At 37.2% G+C, this 23890-nt stretch overlaps 1 protein-coding gene and 1 long non-coding RNA gene across 5 annotated transcripts in view; both read right to left on the reverse strand.

Moving 5' to 3' along the window:
• Positions 1–23890, reverse strand: part of LOC131438578 (phosphatase and actin regulator 4-like) — a 487676-nt gene that overhangs the window by 227996 nt on the left and 235790 nt on the right. The window lies entirely within an intron of this gene.
• LOC131438580 (uncharacterized) overlaps positions 1–23890 on the reverse strand; it is a 77088-nt gene that overhangs the window by 403 nt on the left and 52795 nt on the right. The gene's annotated exons all lie outside the window — the stretch shown is intronic.

The following is a 23890-nucleotide window of genomic DNA, read 5'->3' on the forward strand; positions in this document are numbered from 1 at the left end:
AGACAAAATAAATTCAAAAATAAACATCTTTTTCAACATGTTATTTTTTACTTTTTCGGAAGGAATAACAATTTCTATATTTTACTCTAACCTAATTTTTGGTAGTTCGCCGGAATCACAAAAATTCAATATTGCGTGTTTCTTGAACTGGCTGTTTCAACTAAAAATTGTTTTCAATTAAAGGAGTTTTTCTGTACCACGTGGGTAGTCGGTTTGTGCTTAGTGCACATTACTATTTTTCTCTTGTCAGAGCGTTAGCGGTTTGCTGCTGATACACTGATTATCCGAGGACGGGAAGAAAATAAAACCTGTTATGAGTAATCGATGCAATTTTTTCAATTGGAGATTTCGACAATCCCGTAAAATAGTCAATTCGACAATTCGTAAAATAGTCAGGTCTACAAGTTCAAATAGTTTTGATATTCGCTTTTAAAATTACGTATTTATCTGTGTCGTAGATTATATGGCAGTTAGACATATTTACCAGCATATAATAAGTTCATTGAAACATATATTCCATCCCATTTTAGAGACAAAGACTTTGTTTGAATCAAAACTGGTTGATTCACCTATCATGTATTATTTAGATTGAGTCAGTTAAACGAAAATGAAACCAAACGAAAACTTGTGCTACCGTTTGTACAGACATTCTGGTTTCTCCAATAAAATTGGAAAAACGTGATCATGTGTGCTCGATGCCGATGCATTAGGTTGTGTCTTCAAAACGGTGAAGGTTTTCGTTTTCTTAATAGCGTGTACGCAATCGGTAAAAACACGCTGTGCGCATCGTTATTAAAAGCGGTGTTATGTTTTCTTCTTCCGTACCAGCACGTACCAATATAAACCGGTGTTGCATCGTAACTTTATATGACGATATGAAAGTTTTGACATTCATCGCCCTATAATTATGGAACCGGAAATCGGATCCGGATGTAATTGAACAATAGCTTTTGAAACAATGAGAGTTTTAGTTTAAATCATGTTTTGAGAACCTTCTATGTAAAAACTCCCCCCCCCCCCCCACTTTCCCCGAAATGCCCCACCTTATATCTCCCAGCCACCCCCAAACCCCTACCCCAATCTGATACATACCCGGTGAACGACCATTATTAGGTTAAAACCGGGGGTAAATAAACGATATAATAATAATAATAATAATGTTTTGAGAAAGTCCGTTGGACCATTGCTGAGAAATCGAAGTGAGTTCCGTTTTTAAAGTTCACTACTATCGGTGCTTTCGGAACCGGAAACCACCAACTAACACGATCTGCAAGCAATTTTCCAAAAATTTGCACCTCTTTTCGCCATCACTTGTGAAAAAGTGTTCATAACATTGAACATTATTCACTTATCGCGTTGTGAATCCGGAACCGGAAGTCAGATCCGAATCGAATATACGGGTTTTAAAGAACTAAAGGGTGATATTTTAAGAGGTTCTGATTAAAGAAATCACAAAAAAATCGAGAAAATTTATGAATTCTTTATTGAAATCGATAAAACGATCAATAACATTTAATGTTTGAAGATGATGTCATGCAAATGTTGGCCACGGTTCCGCTTTAGATAGCCCATGCGCAAGGTCCAATTTTGGCACACTCTCTCCAACATATCGGTCGGCATTTCACGAATAAATGCTTCATTATTGGCTTCCAGTGCATCAATCGTTGCTGGTTCATCCTTGTAGACATGAGTCTTAACATGGCCCCACAAGAAATAGTCCAAAGGCGTTAAATCACACGATCCAGGCGACCAATTGACGGACCCAAAATGTGAGATAAACTGTTCACCGAAGGCGGCTCTCAATTTGGTCATTATTACGAGTGCCGTGTTAGATGTGGTACCGTATTATTGAAACCACATGTCACGCATGTCCAACACGGTAGCGCTCGCCATTCACAATAACATTCCGCCCATTGTCACCTTTGAAGTAGTACGACCAGATGATGTCACCGGCCAATAATCCACACCAAACAGTGACTTTTTTGGGATACATTGGTAGCTCTTGCAATGCTACTGGCTGATCGTCACTCCAGATGCGGCAATTCAACCATGTTCTTAACTGAGCATACATTTTTATGGTAAAATTCAATAATTTGCAAGCGTTGTTTGTTCGTAAGTCGATTCATGATTAAATTATAGGCCTAACTGAACAAGTTTGACAATGACACAAGAAACAATTCACGCGTGATATGTCAAAAACAGTGTTGCCAAAAAGATACCAGCAAAAAATCACCCTTTACAAAGTTTTTAATTTGCATCTTAGTTTATGAAAATAAATGAGGAAATTTCCGAAAAAATTGAGTGCGCAGTTTTTCATAAATTTACACATATTATTCAGTAATTCCGGAAGTCGGATCAAGACAAAAATCGGTATCAACATATTTATATTTCCCGAGTGAATGTTCCTATAATATCTGATAAGAGAACAACGTTATTATTAGTTGAAATTGAATTCACAGATACTAATCGTAGGCTGAAAAGAACATGTTTTAAAGCTTTCCTGAATGAATTTGACTTCTATAGTACCTATAGTAGATATAACTGCACATCTATGTTAAAATAATCCGAACGTTCCATTTGAAAGATAAAGTGAATATATTGATTATTCTTCATATTATATACCAGTTAACCTTCACCAAGTGACATTTCACAAGGTTAACTGACTTCAACTATTGTTTGATGTTTATATTGGTTGATCTGGGCAGCCGACTACCGAAAGAATTTTTTTTGTTTTTGATTACAGAGGTTTTAACCTTAAGGTCATTCACCTCTTCGACCAGAAAAACTTTCTGATCCTATGTGCGGGAGTCGAGAACCCAGGTGGGCTGCGTGAAAGGCATCGACTTACCCAACACGCTACATCCGTTCCCAAGGAAAATATTGATTTTGCTAGTATTAATGTAGAGTGTGACACGTAACCCGGGTTGGTTGTTCAAATCATAGGGCACTGGTCTTACAAGCCAGTTGTCGTATGTTAGAGTCCCTACCTGGAATGATTCTGTGCGAAGTCTGTTGAAACAGAAAGGCCAAATTCCACAAAAGACCAGGATTAGGCTTTGTGACACGTAACCTAACAAAAAATCTACTACTATCTGAGATGATCGATTAATCGTATCAAGTATTTTTCTTTTATGCACTCAACATACCATAAAATCACTACGGCAGTTTCAGCTATATTACTAATATTATATAGTATTGCCGGATTTTCACGAGAGATGGTTTATATCATTCAGAGTCGTGAAAAATGAGATGGTTGTGTAATGATACCTTTTTCATTACCATTTTACAAAAACAGGTACAGCCGAGAACGGTTTGCATGACCATCAAGAAACTAAAACAACAAAACGGAACAGTATTGTAGATAAGATGGCTTTTAATTTTTAAAAAGTAATCTTTTTGTAATTCCGGCACCGGGAGTTGGTTCCACATAAAATTCCACAATAGACAGTGAGATAGAAAAATACGTTTGTGAAAGTCGATTTACCAAATTTTGGAAAAATCAAAATCTGTTCCAATTTCGGTGTTACAGGAATTGGAACCGAACGCGATGACCGGTATGGCCGATGTCGGCTAGTTAGGCCAACAACGAAACACACCAGTTTTAGGTACAGTTAAGTAACTGTAAGGCATTTCATTTCAATCTAAGTCTATAAAAAAGGGTTCAGCTTTCGCAGAAAAAAATGAAGTGAGTTTCGTTTTCACCACTTCTTCCGGTACTTCCGGAACTAAAAACTGGATGCCGGTGGTACCAAAGTAAGTTTTCGACGCCACCAGCTAACAAAATTCGTTAAATAGAAGAATTACCAATCACTTTTAAGGAATTCGGCGCTTTTTACTACGTCACCTGTAAAAAACACCAATGGAATTGAAATGTTCCCACTTGCAGATCTACAATCCCGGAGCCGGAAGTTTGTTGAAAAGCGAAAAGAAAAACTTCTACATTTCTGGCCTTTTAAGACATAGAAGTAGGAACCCGGTGGATCCATCTTTTTTACGCCAGGTTTCGCTCGGCCTATAGGCTAGTTCTATCCGGAGAAATACAATACGTATGACAATTCGACTGAGACTCGCAACGTGCTTCCTGATTTATGTTGGCATTAAGTGGTTTATGCTAGGTGACATAAAAGTTCAACAAAAACTGTTTTGCACTGACGAGTCTAAGACGAAACGTAAAGAGAAATAAAAACGGCTGTACCCTAAGCACAAACATGAGATTACCCCTAAATGACGAAATAGGACAACAATAAATTAGATTTACAAAATTTAAACTTCAGAATTCAGAAAAAACGGACAGTTAATATCGGAGACAAAAATCTGGATGACATGAATACGAATCAAACTGACAAGCTTCCTTCACACTTCCAACGGATCTAGCGAGAACAAACAGAATTGCTTCATTGTTTAATCCGATGTAGATTCACTTACTTTATTGAAAAAAAAAATCGAAAATAATATATGAGATATATTTGTTGGTTGGCGCACAAAACAAATTGGTACATTAGTCACAATATATGTGTTATATATATATTTAAGTACATTTCACTTTTATTATGTGTTTTTAATCACTATTTCAGATATTTTCGGAATCCACTGACAAGTCCTACTGAAGAGAATAATGTTAAGCCTAGGTTTAAAATTTTGTTTTCTAACTTTTATGCATCAATTGCAAATGTTGCAATCACCTTATACTTCCGAAACCGGAAGTCGAATCCAGAGAATATTGTAATAATTGACATTTGGACCATAGGACTTTATATTTGAATCTATGTTTGAAAAATCAGTTCAGCCATCTCTGAAAAAACCAGAGGAGTATTGTTGATACATACACAAAATTGTATGTATTACTACAAACACACGCATGTTCATTTTTCAATCTCGACGATCTGAACCAAAAAGTATATGACACTCGATTCTCCGCCGATGTTAAAAACCATTTTTCACATTGATTGCATAGCCCTTCTATGAGAATTTATGAGTGCCAATCGCTTGAAATGAATCTAATTTTGACACAAACAAATCCATTGCATGTCCTAAAGCTAAATTCCAATTATTAAGTAAGGCAAAGTGGAAAAATAAAAATTAATTTCTTAAGAACGAAAAAAAATTTCGAGTCCAAAGAAAGTGTCAAGGCGGTGTGCCGTCCTTCCCAAAACCGATTTGCAGCCGTTATGAATTGGAAACCGTTTTCACAGGCTTCCCAACAAGTGAAATCAAAACATCAAAGTGATTAATTATTACCACCCTAATCAAACTGCAATAACAGAAATAAAAGAAACTCAGGCCACTGCTCTTCGTAACAAAACAAAATACATAAAAATCCGATTAAAATTAATTTCACAATTTCTAATGTAAATTAAACGGGTTACGACGTAGTACCAGAATCTGAATTGCAAATATTTTGAAAATAGGAACTATTCGTGTTTGCTCGGACAGCGGAATATGTTCATACTTCTGATTGCATTATAGAAGTACATAAATAAACCAATAAACAAATAGTAGTTATTGATGTGTTCGATGAAACTGTTCTCAGTCTACTGCAATTCAACATTAACGCTTTCCGTCGTTAGATTGAGAAGTAAAACAACGTTTGCTTTTCATGCTTCCTCAAACTGTTGCTTCACTGCTGCGAAAGGATCCCAATATGAGTAATGACGACCGAACAAACGTCATCTTGGGTACTGCTTTCACCGCAATTCGTGATTGTTCATCCGTCACTGTCTCATCGAGGACAGCCCCACCGTATTCAGCCGTCATTGTGTAAGTGTGCGGGATTCAAACAACAATCCTTGCACAAACATCTAGAAATGAACCGCACATGCGCCCTGTTTTGCTGGGTATAGTCTATTCCAATGATTGTTTGTGATCGTAAGTAAAGAGATATGTATTGGAAGTATGTTTTATTCTGTTTAATCACGTATACCATCACATAGACAGGATAGGCTGGGTGGTGGGTGGCTTTCTTGGTTCACACAATTTCGTACACAAACAGTCAGCGAGCGAGCCGTCAAAACAAGGTGGGCACCCTACGACGGGGGATCGGTTCTTAGAACTTCTATGCGTTTATCAGGTAGGGTGAGGGTAATGGAATGAGCCGGCGAATACCGTAGCTATAGAATAAATTCAAAACAATGCCACTGGTCGAACCTCATTCGATGAGCTATCAAATAGACAAATTTGTAGTTCTAGAATGTTCGAAGATGCATTTAGGTTATTCGGACAGCGTAAAAGTTTTTCATTCAAGATACACGTAGAAAATTGGATGGAATGAACCACGGTATTATATAATCTGTCTATCTTGTAAAAATTTTGTGCGTTCCATGAGAAAGAAAACAATTTTATTCGTGTCAAGGTGACTCGGTGTGGCTGCACCAAGAAGCTATTATTGGTAGTCCAAAGGAAGTAGAGTCCATCGACGAAACGAAAATTAACCGATAACATAGCATAATAGATGTGCCTTCAATCGGGGTCATCTCAAGTAAGGTGAACCTTTCCAGAACAGAAATAATTAAGAACAGAGAACAAATTATATGATGGAAGATAATTTCCTAAATTTTTGTTGATCTTTTAGAACTTTATTGATTGATCTTTTAAATAAAGAACAATGTTATGCGAATGCTATAAGCATAAATTTATCCTACAGAAAGAATACCATTTATCAAAAAAATCAAGTCATTCAGGGGTTTTTGTACCTCTTGGGTACCGGTGTGTGCTAAAGTGCACATGACTAATTTATTTTTTTTACGTTTCGCCTTCGGCTCATCAGCATGCTAGTATGGCGGCCAGTATGCCGAATCGAATACGTATTTTGTTATATTTGTTCAAACAAATCATACCATTATATGTGGAAGATTGTAGATTGTACGGCCCCTACAGCAAAACGCTTTTATTTTGCGGTGAGCACGTTATCTCAAAAACCAATGAATCGATTCATTCCAAATTTGCAGGTGTTGTTCTTTATTGCTATAGACAGTTCGTGAACGAACAGTGTATCGACAATTTTTTGCTTGATTGGCAATGTTTTTCTCAGAAAAAATAAATATTTATATATGAAAGAAAAAAAATCATGCCAACAAATCTTTTTCGCAAAACCCTTCATTCACGAACGAGTTATAGTGATTAGTAGCAATACCTGAGAAGCTATAGTAATTAGAAGCAAAATTGAGAATGAATCGATTCATTATTTTTTGAGATATTATGCCCATCGCAAATAAAAGCATTTTGTGACAGCAGCCGTACAATCTACAATCTTCCACACAGAACGATACAAGTATGCTAACGAACATAACAAAACATGTACTTTTCGATGCTTTCTAATTCATCGAAGTAAAATCATTTCCACGCATGCTAGAGTAATCAAAAGATTGGGCTTCTTTCCTCGAGTCGGAAGATACGTAACCCCTTAACGGATCATGTTGATCTGCGAGGTGGCATTAACAGTCCAATTTAATCTGCTAATGCAATGAGGAGCCGAAGACGAAACGTAAAAAAATAAAAAAAAATCATGTTTATATTAAAAACTGTGTTCAATCAATAAAACCATTTTCATTTCATACAGCTCCAATTTCCATAAACATTGCTCTCAGCAGGAAATATCTGGTCATAGAGCAAACGTTTTCAGAGAAATTGAATTACACATTGAAAGTTGTATTCTATTTTATTTGCTCGAATCAATTCCACATGTTAAGGCTTAGTTGTTGTTCCTACAGTGAGAGAACGCTTCAAAAGTTTCAGAAAAAAGTCTGAAAATGATATTGAAACGTCCTCCCTGGTTTAGTACAAATGAGTTATAAATACTCACAAATATATAATCCCTAAGATGTTATGGTACATTACTATTTTAAGCAATTTCCGATAAAATTTGATCCAAGCTTCCAACCTTACTAATGGTAATAACAAAATCATGTATACGATAGGGCTGGACAGCCACCACTTGTTTCTGAACACTCAACTTAAATCTAAACAATTTAAATTTAATTCATATTACGATAAATAATGTGTTAAAAATGAATTATTTGGATCAATATGAACTGTTGACGCAAAAGATGAGGAGGTTTTTATGCCTGCCGGAGAGAAAGTTTCAACTGGTGGGCTTTTTCAGCTCCACAATAAACAATAAACAATCAAAAAATGCAGCTGTGGGAATAGTCTATATATGGACTGAAGTGATCTTCTCTTTCTGGAACCATACAAGACATTCATATGCCAAAATAAGTCTAACAATTGTTATATAGACCCAATGATTATATTTGGTTGTGAGTTCCAATGATTTGCTGAAACTGTGTCTACTCTTTCCGAAAGCCTTTCATTATTCTGAAATCAATGTGACTATACTAATTTAGCTTTGAGTCAGGAATTATACAACAGTCTAAGCGTACAATTTTGCTAGTACAAAATTCAGTAAATGAACATCATTTGAAAGCTGTGTTTGTTTACATGTTTATTCATTGTTCATTTGAATACGTGTTGTTGAAAATATAAACAAACAACCGATACATGTCAAACATGAACTTTAGTCATCACGAGTTCATTCGTGATGTCATCTTACAAAACCTAATACATTGATGCAAGCGACAGGATTTGGCATTGATTACTGCTCATTAATGGTGGAATTTTTCGTCTGATCCGCGATTTAGTAGAGATATGAGTGTGCACCGAATATTAAGGTGATCGTCCTAAGACGATATTTTGTGCCCCCGTGAGGATCCGGAGTGGTGAATGTAAAAGTTTCGTTCAGAGTGTTATTCGTTTTAAAAATCAGTGCTCGGGATTTGCGTACACGTTCAGTTGTGGTAGTGAGTTGAATCGAACATGGTTATGTGGCTGATAGTTCGATCTGGTAATGTCTGTGTGTCACGAATTTCGGAAAATAATCGAACATATTGACACCAGATATAATACAATTTCAGCCAATTTTCGGTAGCCGGCTACGCAGAGTAATGAACACATGATGGTATTATTAGATTATTTACTAACAAACTACCCCGTCCTGCTATGCATGTGTAAATGCAACGGATTTCTCGGTTTTATGGTAGCAAAATACATCTACCTAACAATTCTTCCCTTCCCAGGTAGATTCGGGAATGGCCGGCGTATTGATCAGCATGTAGGGATCAATGCAGTTTGCACAATGTGAATGCTAAACACTGATGTATCAAGAACGAAAAAACAAAACCAATTTCTTGGCATTCATATCAGAAATAGTTCACTCTTCGTTGTCATGGGACAATCAAAGTACTGTTTTATTTATTCGCCTAAGCGTTAACAACACTATTAATCATTATCTGCTACCAAGCGACATAAAATTCAGTTATCAATGTTCAATTTGAATTTCCTAATTAGTCTGGGTTGCCAAACGTTACAGTAATTGGCACTAAATTTGATGGCAATTGTTGATTGTCTCTTAATAATCAACAGCATATGAGCATTTTAGCAAACTATTCTTCATCTAATACAAATCCCTACCGACCGCCTCCAGGTAAGTGCAAAATTACTGTAGCGCAATATTGAGTTCACAAAGGTCCTGGAGCCCTTCATGCCAGCATGCAAACACAGGAAACCTTCGCCATCATTAGGCTGCTACACGGTAAAAAAAAACAACACTGCGGGTTCTAGTAGAGCGTATAAAAACCTGAATTTCCTACATGGACTGAATGGATTACAGCAAAAGTACCACCAGATGTTGTAGTCGGAGGATGTTGTGTGCCGACCTACATTAAAAATTTAACAACATTTTCTTCTTTTTATGTTGTTTGCCGACTAGTAGTTACAGCATCAGACGATGCTAAGTGGTATACCCAGACGACATGGTTGACGGAAGTGTATTTGGTGTATGTGTGTGTGGATTTGCTCTCGGGAAACTGTACAAAAATGTTTTGACGTCTGGTGGCAGTAAATTTTTAATAAATGACTCGTTAGGAACTCGCTGCCTGCGAGGTTTGTTTCGGATTTCTTGAGCAGCGTGGGTTTTCTACGGAACATGACGACAGATTCTTTGTCAGACCAACTGGGTTATTTCGAGCTATGTTTCCTTTGTGAATAACACTATTGTACCATCAGCGTTGCTTTGGGTAACGGTGAAGAATCTGGGCAAGATTGCTTAGAGACCACCATGGCTTTAATGCAACATATATTTATTTAAAAACGTACTAATTTTCAAGTTGCATTAACTACCAATTTATCTACTTACTCTTTGTGATCACAAAGTAATTTATATTGAGTATCAAAAGGGACAAAATATGCATACATAAATGATACTGTGTAATATTGGTTAACCATGTGCCTGCATTGAAATGAAACAAATGCTGGCGCATGATACCTGGTATAAAAGAAGTCTGAACACGATAAATAAAACAAAACTCAAACATCTGATTAGTTATACGAGCTGCCTCGAGCAGTCGGAATCAGAAAGACCGACCCGTCTTCATTGGTGCCCTCCTCTATACGTAGTTCTATAGAAACAATCGGTGCGCCAGGAAAGCAAACATCCGTTCCGACTATTTGCTCCGGCAGGTGTGAATATCACCCGCAACCTGTGTCCACTTTGCGAACGTGGCTGAGTTGAAGTACAGTAGACGATTTATTCTCGCATTGCATAGCTGAGCTAGACATACGTACCGAGCGATGTACAACAGAGTAACAACAACAAACACCTTACCCACTTGCAAGGCCAAGGATCGTCATTGAACATTTTTCACATTTTCCCTTTTCGAGAAGGAACTAGCATGCCGGCATGCCCATTGTTGCCGTATTTTCGACCGGGAGGAGGCGAAAATGTTGCGCAGCCTGTCGTTAATGGGTTATCATGGCCACTAGGAAAACCAAAACCTGGGAGTTGACGTAAACGTAGGCTAAATCTAGCTTGGGGTGGTTCTATTCTACAGATAGACTTTCGCAAATGGAGCATATTTTTTGTTTTTTTTAACATCAACAGCAGACAACAGAAACCTCAAAAATATTGCAACATACGTGTCAATTTCGAGTCAAACAGAAAACTGGGAACGGACAGCGATAGGTATGTTGACTTTGTCATTAGGGATATTTACTACTAAACTGCACATTAGTGGCGTAAACTTATATGCCATAAACGATACACTCAAGTTGAAATTTCACGCTCGATGTAGAATACCTGGAGCCCGTGATTAAAGGAGTGGTTACCGAGTTTTCAACACCACTTGACAACTAATGGATTTCAATGCGAAAATTGAAAGTGAAACGAAACGCGATACTTCAAAGTTCGAGCGAACAAACTGATAAAAACTGAAAGAATGAAAAATTGTCGATTCAATAATATTATTCAACGGTTCACAACTTTTTTGTCACAGCAGGCGTCGTAGTAGAACCAAGATTCCCATACTGTGTCTGAAGATGCTGAGAGTGATTAGGACAAACCTAGAGCTGCCAGATTATGATATCGCCAAGAAACTCTCAATTCCTCATTCAGAGCAGCCTAGATAGCGTTGTGACTAAGAATAACGCTACGGTCCACCTGTCCCGATGGTACAAGACCACCGAGCAGGTAAGCCGTGTGTAATCCGGCGGTATTATTTCAACTAAGAATTGATCTACTGGTTTCCTGTTCTATGTCGTAAAAGGACACTAAAAAGGGAGCTCACAAGTCAAGGTGCATTTCTGTGCCGATGACTGAAGATTACAGGAGCCCAAAAAGGCAGTCGTAAACAGAACATTTGAGGGCTTTGCCCTTGCAAAGCTAAAAACTTCGTGTTATAGTGACTAATTGAAAGCATATATAGAAAATATGTCTATTTTCCGGCATATTTGCCGTATAACCGGTCTTCGGCGAACGATGACTTTGTATTATTCATAGTATATGAATTCCAGTGGAGCTAAAGCCATCAATAGTAAATTCATTTTTATTTATTTGCTCTCATACAGTTAATCACGCTCAAACGAAGTGTGATACCCTACATAGTCCTTCTTAAGGAGTGTATCGAAAATAAGCTATCCACAAATTTTTCTTTCAAATTATGATAATAAACGATATTCTATTCAAACTAAGAATTGATCCTTTATTGTACGAGATTAAACTTGAGCGTAATGAAAACCGGATGAAATTTAAGTTATTCCTTCCCGTATTTTCAAACTTTTGATCGAACGCTCTTCATCAAGTTCCGGACAAGTGTTGCATCGCATTTTTTCAACGCTTGAGTCCAAATTTTTTCTGAACTCCTGGATGTTCCCAGCTTCCTTACCACTCGTTAAATCTTGAAGACCCTCTCCACGATTGCCCAGTAACGTTCGATGTGTCGAAGCTGAGGGCAATTTGGTGGATTGATATTTTTCTCAACGAATTTTATACCCTTTTCCGCAAGCCAATTGAGAGTGGTTTTGGCGTGGAGGTGTACTATGCTTCTTATATAGAGGCAGCAATCTCTTCTGGAGACATTCAGATCGATAGATTTCTGCATTTATAGTTCCGGTAGTGTAAAAAATGGTTGACTTGAAACCACAGGAACATATTGCTTGCCATACCAGTACCTTTCGACTGAATTTCTCCACTTGAATCGACCTGTCCGCATCGCTCACAACCTCCCCAACGACGACAGTAAAGTATTGTGGATCTGGAAGGGTTCTTGAGTCCTCCTTTACATAAGTCTCATCGTCCATCAAAACGCATGCATCTGGATACTGTAAAAGACGTGAATACAATTTCCGAGGCCCTTGTTGCTACTCGGTTCTTTTGTTCTACACTTTGTTTCGAGATTTTCTGCTTCTTGTAGGTCTTCAGGTGATTTCGCCTCTTGATACGCTGGATAATTCCGACACTCGTTCCTGCTCTTTTGACCAAATCACGTATTGACATTGATTTGTTCTTCATGATTAGAGATACCACTTTCTGGTCCAGTTTCGGGTTGAAAGAAACGGGTTTTCTGCCTCTTCCTGGTAACTCATTCAAAGAATAATCCTTCCCTAACTTATTAATGATGGTTTTAACACTGGTATGATGAATTCCAAACCACTTCACCCATTTTCTCATATTAATACCCTTTTCACTTAGCCATGTGTCCAGAACCTTAATTTTCACTTCGTTTTCAATACGCGACATTTTGAAAACGCAGAATTCCAACCACACAAACAAGTAAACAAACGAAAGCTGACAGTCAAACGTACAGCATGCTGTGATCTGAGCATAAAAAACCATCACAAATACATGCGTACAACACAAATGTATGTGGATAGCTTATTTTCGTTATACTCCTTATCTCTCTTGAACACTGAAGATTATAGATTATTTGTTGGTTCTGCAAAGCAAAAATCTTTTGATAAGGCTTGTTGAGATGGCTACGTAATTCACTCAAGTATCTGAATTTTAAAAGCAGTATGATGTAACTATTGCATCTTCATCCTACGAAACAGGACCTCATAAGATGGATGATGCAGTTGGGATTTTACCCGCCGTTGAAAATGCATATGCTGGAAATTGTCAGTCATCAACTATCTCGGATTCGTTGGCTAAAGCTTGTACCATGAATGAAAGATCCAGCTTTATCACTGTCAACTAGTTGGATAAAGCACAAGATTCGTTCTTGGACTACTTAAAAACATGCCAGCTACTGGTACAGCTTGCAAACTTGAGCTCAGACAACAGCATTTTACCAGATTCCATTCAGAAAATGTTAAAATGTCTAATGCATTTTTCCAACCATCGTTGCAGGATTCTGGTCCGAGCTCTGAATGGATATTGCAAACTAAACCATCACATGGCTACTATTCAACGTGCTGAGTATTATTTTTGTGATTTGTGTAAGTGCGATTGCGTACTTCATAGCATCTGACATGTAACTGTTCCGCTTTGACGCAACTGTGTATTCCGGTTTTTGGTTCTCCGTACATGTTTGAATCTATGTATGGAGAGCTAAAATTGACGGATATTCTATCTTTCCTCACCCAATGCGGCGAGGAGCAATAGTCAGAGGAGTTCATCGTTCTTCCTGGAGAGAATGAATCCCTTCAGTTTTTACCCTGGAAGGTTTTAACACATTGTTTGACAATCCTTATGGGGTGCAGAATTTATTTCTCTTCATAAATGTAGCGAATCGTTCTGTATTCTTCCAGGAAAGCAGAATGGTGTCGCTTATGTAAAATCTCGTAATGTAAAGAGCTGTCGGATTATGCAAAGAATTTTAATGTAATTGAATTAACAGGCAAAGGAAACAGAATCTGGTGGACAAAAGACGAGCTCAAAAGTTGTTTAATGAGATTTTTACTTACTGATGCATCCTCATTAGGGTCCCAAAATTTTAGGGTCATTTCTAATTTTGTTAAGCAGTTGTGCTCAAAAGTTTAAGCACCTAAAAAACCCTCCGTACATAAAATCGAAATTTTTTTTTTGATGCCAAAAGACTTAGAATTGCATGAATTTTTTTTTCTTCTGAGAAATTGACTTTCTGGGACTAAGTCTAATTCTAAACCTTTTGTCATCCATACAAAAATTTTGGATTTTTACTAGAAAACTAAGTGCTCACAAGTTCGTATTTCATGCCTTCCCGTGTGTCTGTGATGACATTTAGTCAATAGAACGGCTTCGGCTGGGAGCTATCGAATTCTGCGTTAGTAGCAGAATGAGAGGGTGCGAATTGGTTTGTATATAATAACTCGCGTTTCAAGAAAATTATTGAAAATCCTTCAAATAGGTCAAGTATTTCGCCTTGACGTCCTATTGCTGAAATGTAATAAAACCCCTAATGTGACTATAGAATGTAAACTTGTTTTCATGAAAACCGTCTGCAAAATTCCTTGCAATTCCTAAATTAGCATTTTCCTTATCATCCTTATATAGTTTAGCGCATAAAGCAAAACCTTTTTGTGTATAAATAATAATTCTTTTTTTATTATTAGTGTTTTATGCAGTAGCGTCTATAGAAAATATCCAGAGGTGTGCAATATCATACTATGTTCCAAGAGTGTGTCAGAAGACTGAAGGTTTGGAAAGAAATAAAACATTGAATGCAAACTCGAATATTGGTAAGATTCGAAAATTTTAATTATTCATTCAAAACTGAAGAACGTAAACTAAATACGTGTCGATTTCTTGCCCATTGCATGGAATCGAAAGCCTTTCTGTAACGTTTGAATCCATTTGATGCAGACATTTCATTTAGGCGGGGCTGGTCAATGGAACGGTGACTTCGGAACACGATTTGCTCTGTATACGAAATGGGTCATCGGAATTCGATTGAATCTACACCTTCCTGACTTCTGGACTAAAGTTATTTGCATGTATAAACAAAACACATGGAAACAACTTTTTCTGTAAACATACACACAATGGACTTTAGGCAAGATTTTCGAAGAACTTCACCTCGTTATCTTGATACCACTGTAGCATGCCAACGAATTCCGAGAGTCACTCATGCTTTAAATCGTCTGAATCACGAAAAATACGCATGGAGGATTCGGATAAAATCGTGGATATAAACCAGAGTCCTGCGTAAGGAAGTTTTGTCTGACTCTAATCAGGTAGTCGCTGGTGTTATACTGTAGATGTATGTTTCTACAGCTAATGTTCTTCACCATATGACTATATCATGGTGGGTGTGATTAATAATTTACCACCTCGTAGGCTGCTCTAACAATATCTTACAAAGGAGAATCTGAACGGATGATGATATTGTCATGCTAGCACAATGACGCTCTGATCGTCGGAAAACGGAACTAAGATCGAGATGGTAGCACGAATCGAAAAAGCTTGAGCTGTTCCGGCGAGTTTACGAAATAGATATAATTAGGATCTAATCAAATTAGTCAACGCAAAAAATAAATCGAATATTCAACTCTACCGAAACATTTGTGATGTTATACGATCAACAACGATCACGCAGAAGCCTTAGATTATTACGATAAAAATTCAATGAACTTCAAATTCTCACTTTTTTTTCATCGTGCATTAGAAAAACCTCCTCTCCTCCCAATTGAAAAATGTGTGTTTCATTTTTATTTTAATATTCGCTCTTCAGCGGAGAAAACAAATTCGAAGCAAAAATAAAACAAAGCATTTAAATGTTGCTTGCGCTTCGCGAAAATCCGAACGACTCGCACGCCAAAGTTGTTCATGAAGGTGTTTGCAAAGATTGAATGCATGGAACAAAATAACAGTTGGATACGAAAATCAAGGCAGATTTTCAAAGCTGTCGAACATCGCAAAGAAAAATCTCGCGTGCACACTTGGAAAAATTAACTGCTTAATAGATGCACAGAGCGTCGCGATTTACTTACATGCACAGTTCGAGGCATGTAAAGATAAGACATTTCATAAACTTCACAGTTAATTTAGCTGAAGCTTACATCGATACAGACTCAAAAGTTATTTTTACATGTTAGTAGATGTAATATTGTGTCATCACCGAAGAAATCACGGCATGCTTGAATTTACGTCAAGCGTAAATTTCATTTTTCCTAAGAGTGTGGCATCTGTTCCGGTGACTTGAAGAACGACATTCACATCGCTACCGGGATTATCAAACAGGGAATTTATGAGCAGGAAAGCGTGTTAAAAAGTCTGTTTTCTTCTTTCAAGCAACATAATCGTTTCGTTATGTTTTGGTTGGCTTTAGCATCTTGCCATCACAGAAAAAGAGTCGTAAAGTGGTGTGCTCCGAACAACTCCTGGGTTGGGCCCTCGGACATGAAAGTACATGAACCCTCCCAATAAGTCTGAGCTCCGTCCAAAAAAACGAGACTTGTTTTTACGCAAGTTTCAATTTCAGCTATACGGATTTTAATAACAATGTTATAAAAGGTCCTAAATATACAAAAAAAATTCAGCTATCTCGTTTACCAGTCTTTCACAACTTACAATTTTACTTTGATGCTGTTAAAAAGAGAATATTTTTGTTTTTTTGGATAGGAAAAAAAAATCGAAAAATGTTGTGGAAGTAGCACTTTGCATGGTTTGCTCTGGACAAATTAAGTGAATTCTAGCTGACGTTAGTGCTGACAAAATAAGGAATTAAAATAAAAAATTGTGGAGTTGAAATTCAATCTGTAAAATTGCTCAGCCAAGATCGAAGATAAGTGTAATGAATCAACTAATAACCTCGATATTAAATCAAAGTGTTGTTCATGTTCTACACTTCGAAGCAATTTAACACCAGCAATTACAATTTTAACTTCAAATCAGAAGTTCGCTTATATTTCTAAATCAACAAGTCTCAACTTATTTCAACTTAACGACCAGTGCTCTACTCGCACAGCTTTTTCAGGTATCGTATTTTGTCAGCAGTTCATTTGCTTATTTATGCGTACAGTAAACGATGTTCGCGATAATCGCTGCTCTCGTCAGCACGTTGTAAGAAATTTTTTTGTGTGCCAAAGGATCTTTAGCTGCAGAAATTTACCATAAGTTTTTTTTCTAATTCATGAGTGGTGAAAAGGTTCATGCCGATTTTTTTTTAAAATTACGAATGTATGCTCATGACTACAATCTCTGAGTGATGAAACACACCGTACAAAACCAATTCAATGTGCAGGCGATTAGGTTCTATGCACAAGGGTTTAGGAAGCGCGCGATTGTTGGAAAAGTGAAGTAGATTTGTAGGAAACAGTGTTTAGAAAAAAAAATCAAAATTTCGAAAGACACGACTGAAATTTTTCACAAGGGATTATCAGACAAAAAATATCATCGATTAGAAAACTCACTGAAAAAAAGTTTACTAATGACTTTTGGTTTACGCGATTCTCACTGAAAATGATCTCACATGGAACAAATTAGTTGTGAAAAGTTCACTAGCGAATATACTCCTCGATTAAGAAAATAGTTCGCTCATTGAATATACTGATATGATTTTCGAACAGAAGATTTGTTTAATGATGAAAATATAATAATTCAATCTTACACGAACCACTTCGGTGTCGAACTGAATCGCAAAAGAAATTTCACATCGAAATATCATCGGAGACTCTTCTCCCTTTTGATTATCTCTTGAGCGATATTTTTGTGTGGGTGAAAATTCGTCATCAAGTTTCGCAAACACAAAAATCTTTTGTGAATTTCTAGGTTCAGAGTTTTGTGGATGCTTGTTTCATGAATGAAAATCTCAAAAGTGATTTTCCAGTAGCTGATTTAAAAAAAAATTTCTTAAACTGATTTTTTCACGAGTGATAATGAAATGAACTTTTTGTGAACGTGAATTTTTCAACACTGGTAGGAAACTAAATGCTCGAATAAAACCTATTCCATGTGATCAATTTTTTTGGGACAAAACGGCCCTTCCTTCTCGAATTTGTCTCGTTATATCTTATAACGAATGTATAAAAAGTCGATCGTTAGGTAAAATGAATCATGTCACATAAAGATCTCAAGAAAAACGCATTACCACACAACTCTGTGAATTAAGTATTTTTAAATTCAATTATCTTTGAAGAAACTTCATCAAGGCAGAATGAAATAAATTTTAAAGCACAACCGCAAGTGTAAATCACGATAAGACAATGAAATTATTTTATCCAATGTTCTTGCTTTAATTTCGTTTCGCTTGTACTCCAGCTACAAATTTACATGAAACAATTTGTCTGATGAACCATCTAATTTACATTTTCGATTCAAGAAGAACATTCTACCACTAACACTACCACCGCCACACCGGACTCCAACGTCGTAAGTTTGCCAACATGAGCTTAATTCAAGCGGAACAACTGAATGATTTTTTTTAAATTCCCATTCTCTGCTTGGGATTTACTCTACTCCAGACACATCGATCATTGAAGCAGGGAACCTGTTAGGGCAGAATCACAAAACTGTTATGGTACTTTCTGTGCTGCACATATAGTACAGTATCTGGTCTTGAGACGGTTGCGTCGGAATTGATTTTTTGTTACCTTTCACTACTGGATACTGCTGTGAGGAAAACTGTGCTTTCCTCTCCCGTTGCTTTTTCGAAGGGGATCTGGAGTGTCACTGTGTCGCTACAGGTTCTGAATAGTGTCCTGTAATGTGCAATGGGTCGGGAATACATAAAGAAAAAAACCATCCCGGATGGTAAGAAAGCGAAGCAAAAGATTTCCTAAGATGAAATTTGTCGGAATGATCCGAATGACAAATAAAAATCGTACGAAGATAGGAGGCAGAGAATGGAGCTGTGAGGTCGCTTGAAGTTTTAATGCTACCGCACTGGAAGAGTGCATGCATTGCCGGTATTATAGATGATATATATTTTATATTCAAGTACATCTATTTTGTGAAGTGTATTGTTTATTTGTAGAAATTGATACCGAGCCTTCGGTCGAATTTCCTGCTCATGGGAAGAGCTTCGATATTTATTGAAACCACTTCACAATATATGGACAATTTTATTTATGTCGATTTTTCTCGAAATTTTTAGTAAAATTAACCAGTTTAATGTCGATGACAGATGCACTGCTCGCTTCACATGTTACTGTGTGATTTTCAAAAACACTTTTCGGGACGGGTATAGCATGATGGCTTGGTCGACGCCTTTCATGCAGCCCACCTGGGTTCGATTCCCAGTCCCGCACATAGGGTCAGATAGTTTTTTCTGGCCCGAAGAGACGAATTGAACACACAAAAAAACACTAACCAACAAAATAAAGTAGGTGTGAGTCAAATTTAGAAGAATTTTGAGAATTTTTGTTACATCGTCACTCTAAATGGCAGTTTCAAACTTTTAACACATTGTGCTTCCAAAACCGGAAACTATTTTCAAATAAGACCTTTCATTGGAGCCAAAGTTTGTGAAAATCGGTTCAACCATCTCTGAGAAGGTGCTTTTGAATACTATTTCCGGTACTCCCGGAAGCGGTTTAACCGAAGTCGGTTCGTTTTGCCGGCTACTAAAAAACCTACAAATTAAAGCAATTGTGATTGTAATCTAGAAATTACGTTTATGTGCATTGTTGCATTGTTGTGCAATTTTTAAAGCACTTCACCCTGTAATTCCGAACCCGGAAGTAAGATCCGGATAAAATTTAATGGTAACCTATAAGACCATAAGATCTTACATTTCAGCCCAAGTTTGAGAATATTTGGTTAGCCAGCTCTGAGAAATAGAAGTGAGTTCCTTTTTGAAAGTTTTTGACCACTATTTTCGACACTTCCGAAACTGAGAACTGAGATCCGGTAAATTCGAAGTCAAATATTTTGGCCCTCCACTTATTATACCTGTCCAATACAAGACCAATACGGCTAGTTGAAAAAATTTTACTCGTTTTTATCTTCCTCATATGTAAAATCAGACTTCTGACCGACCTATACCTATACGTCGAGTACGTAAAATATCTGTGGATGGGTGTATGTAACAAAAATGTGCACTCGATTTTCTCCGAGAAGGCAAGCGCGATTTTCACAAACTTAAACTCAAATGAAAGTTTTTTCGGTCCCGTAGCCATGAAACAAACATTAAAAAAGTGCACACTCGATTTTCTCAGAGACTGCATAGCCGATTCTCTTCAACTCAGATTCAAATAAAACTGAATTTAAGTCTGATCGGACTTCCGGTTCCAAAGTAACGGGGAAAATGTGCAAAAAAAAAATAAAACTGCGTACACTTTATTTTCTCTAAGGACATTCAACCAAGTTTCACAAGCTAAGGTTCAAGTGAAGATCTTACAAACCCATGAAACCCTATCAAATTTCAACCGAATACGACTTCCGATTCCGGAATTACAAGCTGATAAGTATAAAAATTTCATTTTCTAGGGCGTGTTTTCATACATGACACTGAAAAATCAGGCAAAATACTTTTAACTAGCCGTATGATTCTTCAATTGAACAGATTTGGCTACACACAAAAAAATTGAATTTTACAGGTGACTTAATCCCTCATACGATGTAATTCATAAAGGCCTAATTTGTCAAATGACGGAAAATCTCATTTGTAATGACTTAATGTTAGATGAGCTTGAATTTTACTGGTTTCGACTGTAACTTGCGTTCTGCGTTCTCGGTTCAAGTCGCGACGGGCTGCTCTCAGTATTATTCTTTTTTTTTTATTTCAGTGAATTTCATGTATGGAGTTTTAGACACAATATTAAATGTTCTTCCACGTAAATTTGCGTGAGCTGCGAAGCTCCATTTATGTGCATCTAATAAGATATAAAATCACAGGCTTTTTTTAAGTGTGTAGTTAATAACCAAATATATTGATTTTGGGTAAACCGGATCTTCGTTTGCGGTACCGAAAGTACCGAAAAACGTGATCGTGTGCTTCAAACCGGAAATCACTACTATTTGTCAGAGAGGGATGGACCACTTTTCACAAATTCAAGTTGAAATGAAAGGTATTATGTTCCCATCCGACTTACGGGTCCGGAAATACATGGTTAAATGCGCATGAAACTGCAACCCGCAATTTAAAGCGATAATGCAAGATAGAAGAAAACTGCTTCTCAATATGAATCAAATTTTTTATAACTTGTAGGTTGTGTTAGTTGCTAGTCTAACGAATCGATTCTAGCTGTACTGGTTTCCTTTTCCCGGTTCCGGAAGTCACGGAAATAGTGGTCAAAAAGTGTGGTCGGAACTCTTTTAATTTTCTCAGAGACGGCTGAGTAGATTTTCATGAATTTAGACTGAAATGAAAGGTTTTATGGTCTCATAAACTGCTATAGACTTTTGTTCGGATGCGACTTCCGGTTCCGGAACAACAGGGTGAAGTGTGCTTGAAATTTGTATCGTCATATAGAGTGAAAATGCAAAATAACGAAGAATTCCAATTAACTCTTAGTAAACTAAAAAGGTTATGCATGCTCAAACAAACTTTTTTGTACTTGGCCAAGATCCAAATAACATTTTATTTATGAATCGCTCAGTAATATTTATGAAAACATGAGGCAGCATTGCCACGCTCCAACGCTCCCGAAATTTAGTTTTTTATACTTATCCAACTGCACGTCCTTGCCGGGACCACAATATTATACGGTGCGAGAAGGGCAAGTGTTAAACCAGTCCGAGACATCGGCTGAAGTCGAAAAATTTGATAAGAAAGCTATGGTCTGGCAAGCAATATGTAGCTGCGGTAAGATTTCGGAACCCTTCATCACCACTGCTTCAATGAACAGCGAAATATATATCAAATAATGTTTACAAAAACGACTTCTATCCATGATTCGAAGCCACAAGGATCCTGTTGTCTTCTGGCCAGATCTTGCTTCTTGCCACTACTCGAAATCAACAGTAGAATGGTATACTACCAAAAATGTCACTTTCGTCCCAAACGACATGAATCCACCAAATTACCCACAACTTCGACTAATTGAGGAATTTTGGGTTAATGCACATCTTAGGAAACATGTCTCGGCAGCCTTCAACAGTTCGAAAAAGATTGGAAAAAAGTGTCAAAACTTGTCGCCAAGCAGTCTGTACGGAATTTAATGAGGAATGGTCGCAAGTAGGTGCGTCAGCTAGTTTACAATGGCTAAGTAGCAAATGTTGAGAATAATATTCTGTTATTATAGTCTAATATTATCAGTATATCGAATAAAATTTGAATATCTAACACTTGTGAATTATTTACAGCGAAATCAAAGTGCGTCCATACTTTCTGGGTCAGTCTTTAGTCCCAAAACTGCTTAGGCCTTCGCAGCAACGAATGAAAACTTCGATGAAACGAAGCTTGCAATGATACCCAAACCTTTAATAGACGAAACTCGCTCAACTGAAGCCATCATCATTGAGTATTCGAATATAATTGGAAACTGTGCCCGTGAGAAAGTTATCGCAATACATTTCTTAAGGTTTACTATCATGTCATTTCGGTCCCACTAATCTAGGATTCGTTCAATGTCCATTTGTAGAGCACAACTTGTAATGATGCGGTAAATTTTGAGATCATCAACATACATCACTTTAAAAGACGACAGATCGTTCACGAATAACACGAAAAGAAGTGGTCCGAGATGACTTTCTTGAGGTACACACGAGGTAACGTTAAATGAATCAGAGGGTACAGTTCCGATTTGTACGGAGGCATTACAAGGTTCCAATACTTTTGGTAAACAGCTTAGGAAAGAGATACCTCTGTAATTGGCGACGTCATGCATGTTTCCAGTTTTGTGAACAGGAACTATTAAAGCTTTACTAGGAAATAGTGCTCAGTGAGCGAGCGGTTGAAAAAGCAGAGATGCAGGTAAGGCCAAAGCAGAGGAACATTCCTTTACGAACGACGGAGGTAATCGGTCAAATCCTGGCCTCATAGATTGTTGTACACTTCGCATTCAGTGAAAGCAGTATCAGTTATACTCAAAGAATACACCGGCAGACTACTCAGGTACGATTCTGACAAAGGCGGTGAGTTACTACTAAGCACGCTTTAAAAGAATGATGAGAAAAGGTTGGCTGAATCCGAAACTGTCGACGAATATTGGTGACGATAGTGGATAGATAGTTGAACACAAACTGTCAAGCAGACGTAAAATTGAACTCTTCTTGAGTGGTTCTTTTTTTTAATTGCATCGTCCCCATCAAAAACAAGTTCCGGCCTACTGGACGTAAATATTGTAGCCATTTAGGCGACAGACATTTAGATGGTACTAGTGTAGTGGCTCCCTGCTAAATAATACATCGAGCTAGCTCCCCGGAAGTGTAAAATAGGATAAATTCACCATTGTGTAGTGCCCAAGGCTAGATTGTCACAACGGGTTAACTCGATTAACTGATATCACTGAAAGCATTGAATAATAAAACCTGCATACTCAAACCAGTAAAGTAACATAAAAATAAACTCAAGCACTAAACATACATGTTCGTTGATTATCGCACTATTGACAAAGTAAATTTGAATGCGAAACTTTGAATGATTTTCCACGAGTTTGCGTATTTCTGTAAACTATTTTTTTGTTTTTTTAATGAATTGGTCGTCAAATGGTGAGATAACTAAGTCCTCACAAGTCCCTATCTCATGCCTCCCCGAGCGTCTAT

This window comes from Malaya genurostris, chromosome 3 (assembly GCF_030247185.1).
Source record: "Malaya genurostris strain Urasoe2022 chromosome 3, Malgen_1.1, whole genome shotgun sequence".
In the NCBI taxonomy this organism is placed as follows: Eukaryota; Metazoa; Arthropoda; class Insecta; order Diptera; family Culicidae; genus Malaya; species Malaya genurostris.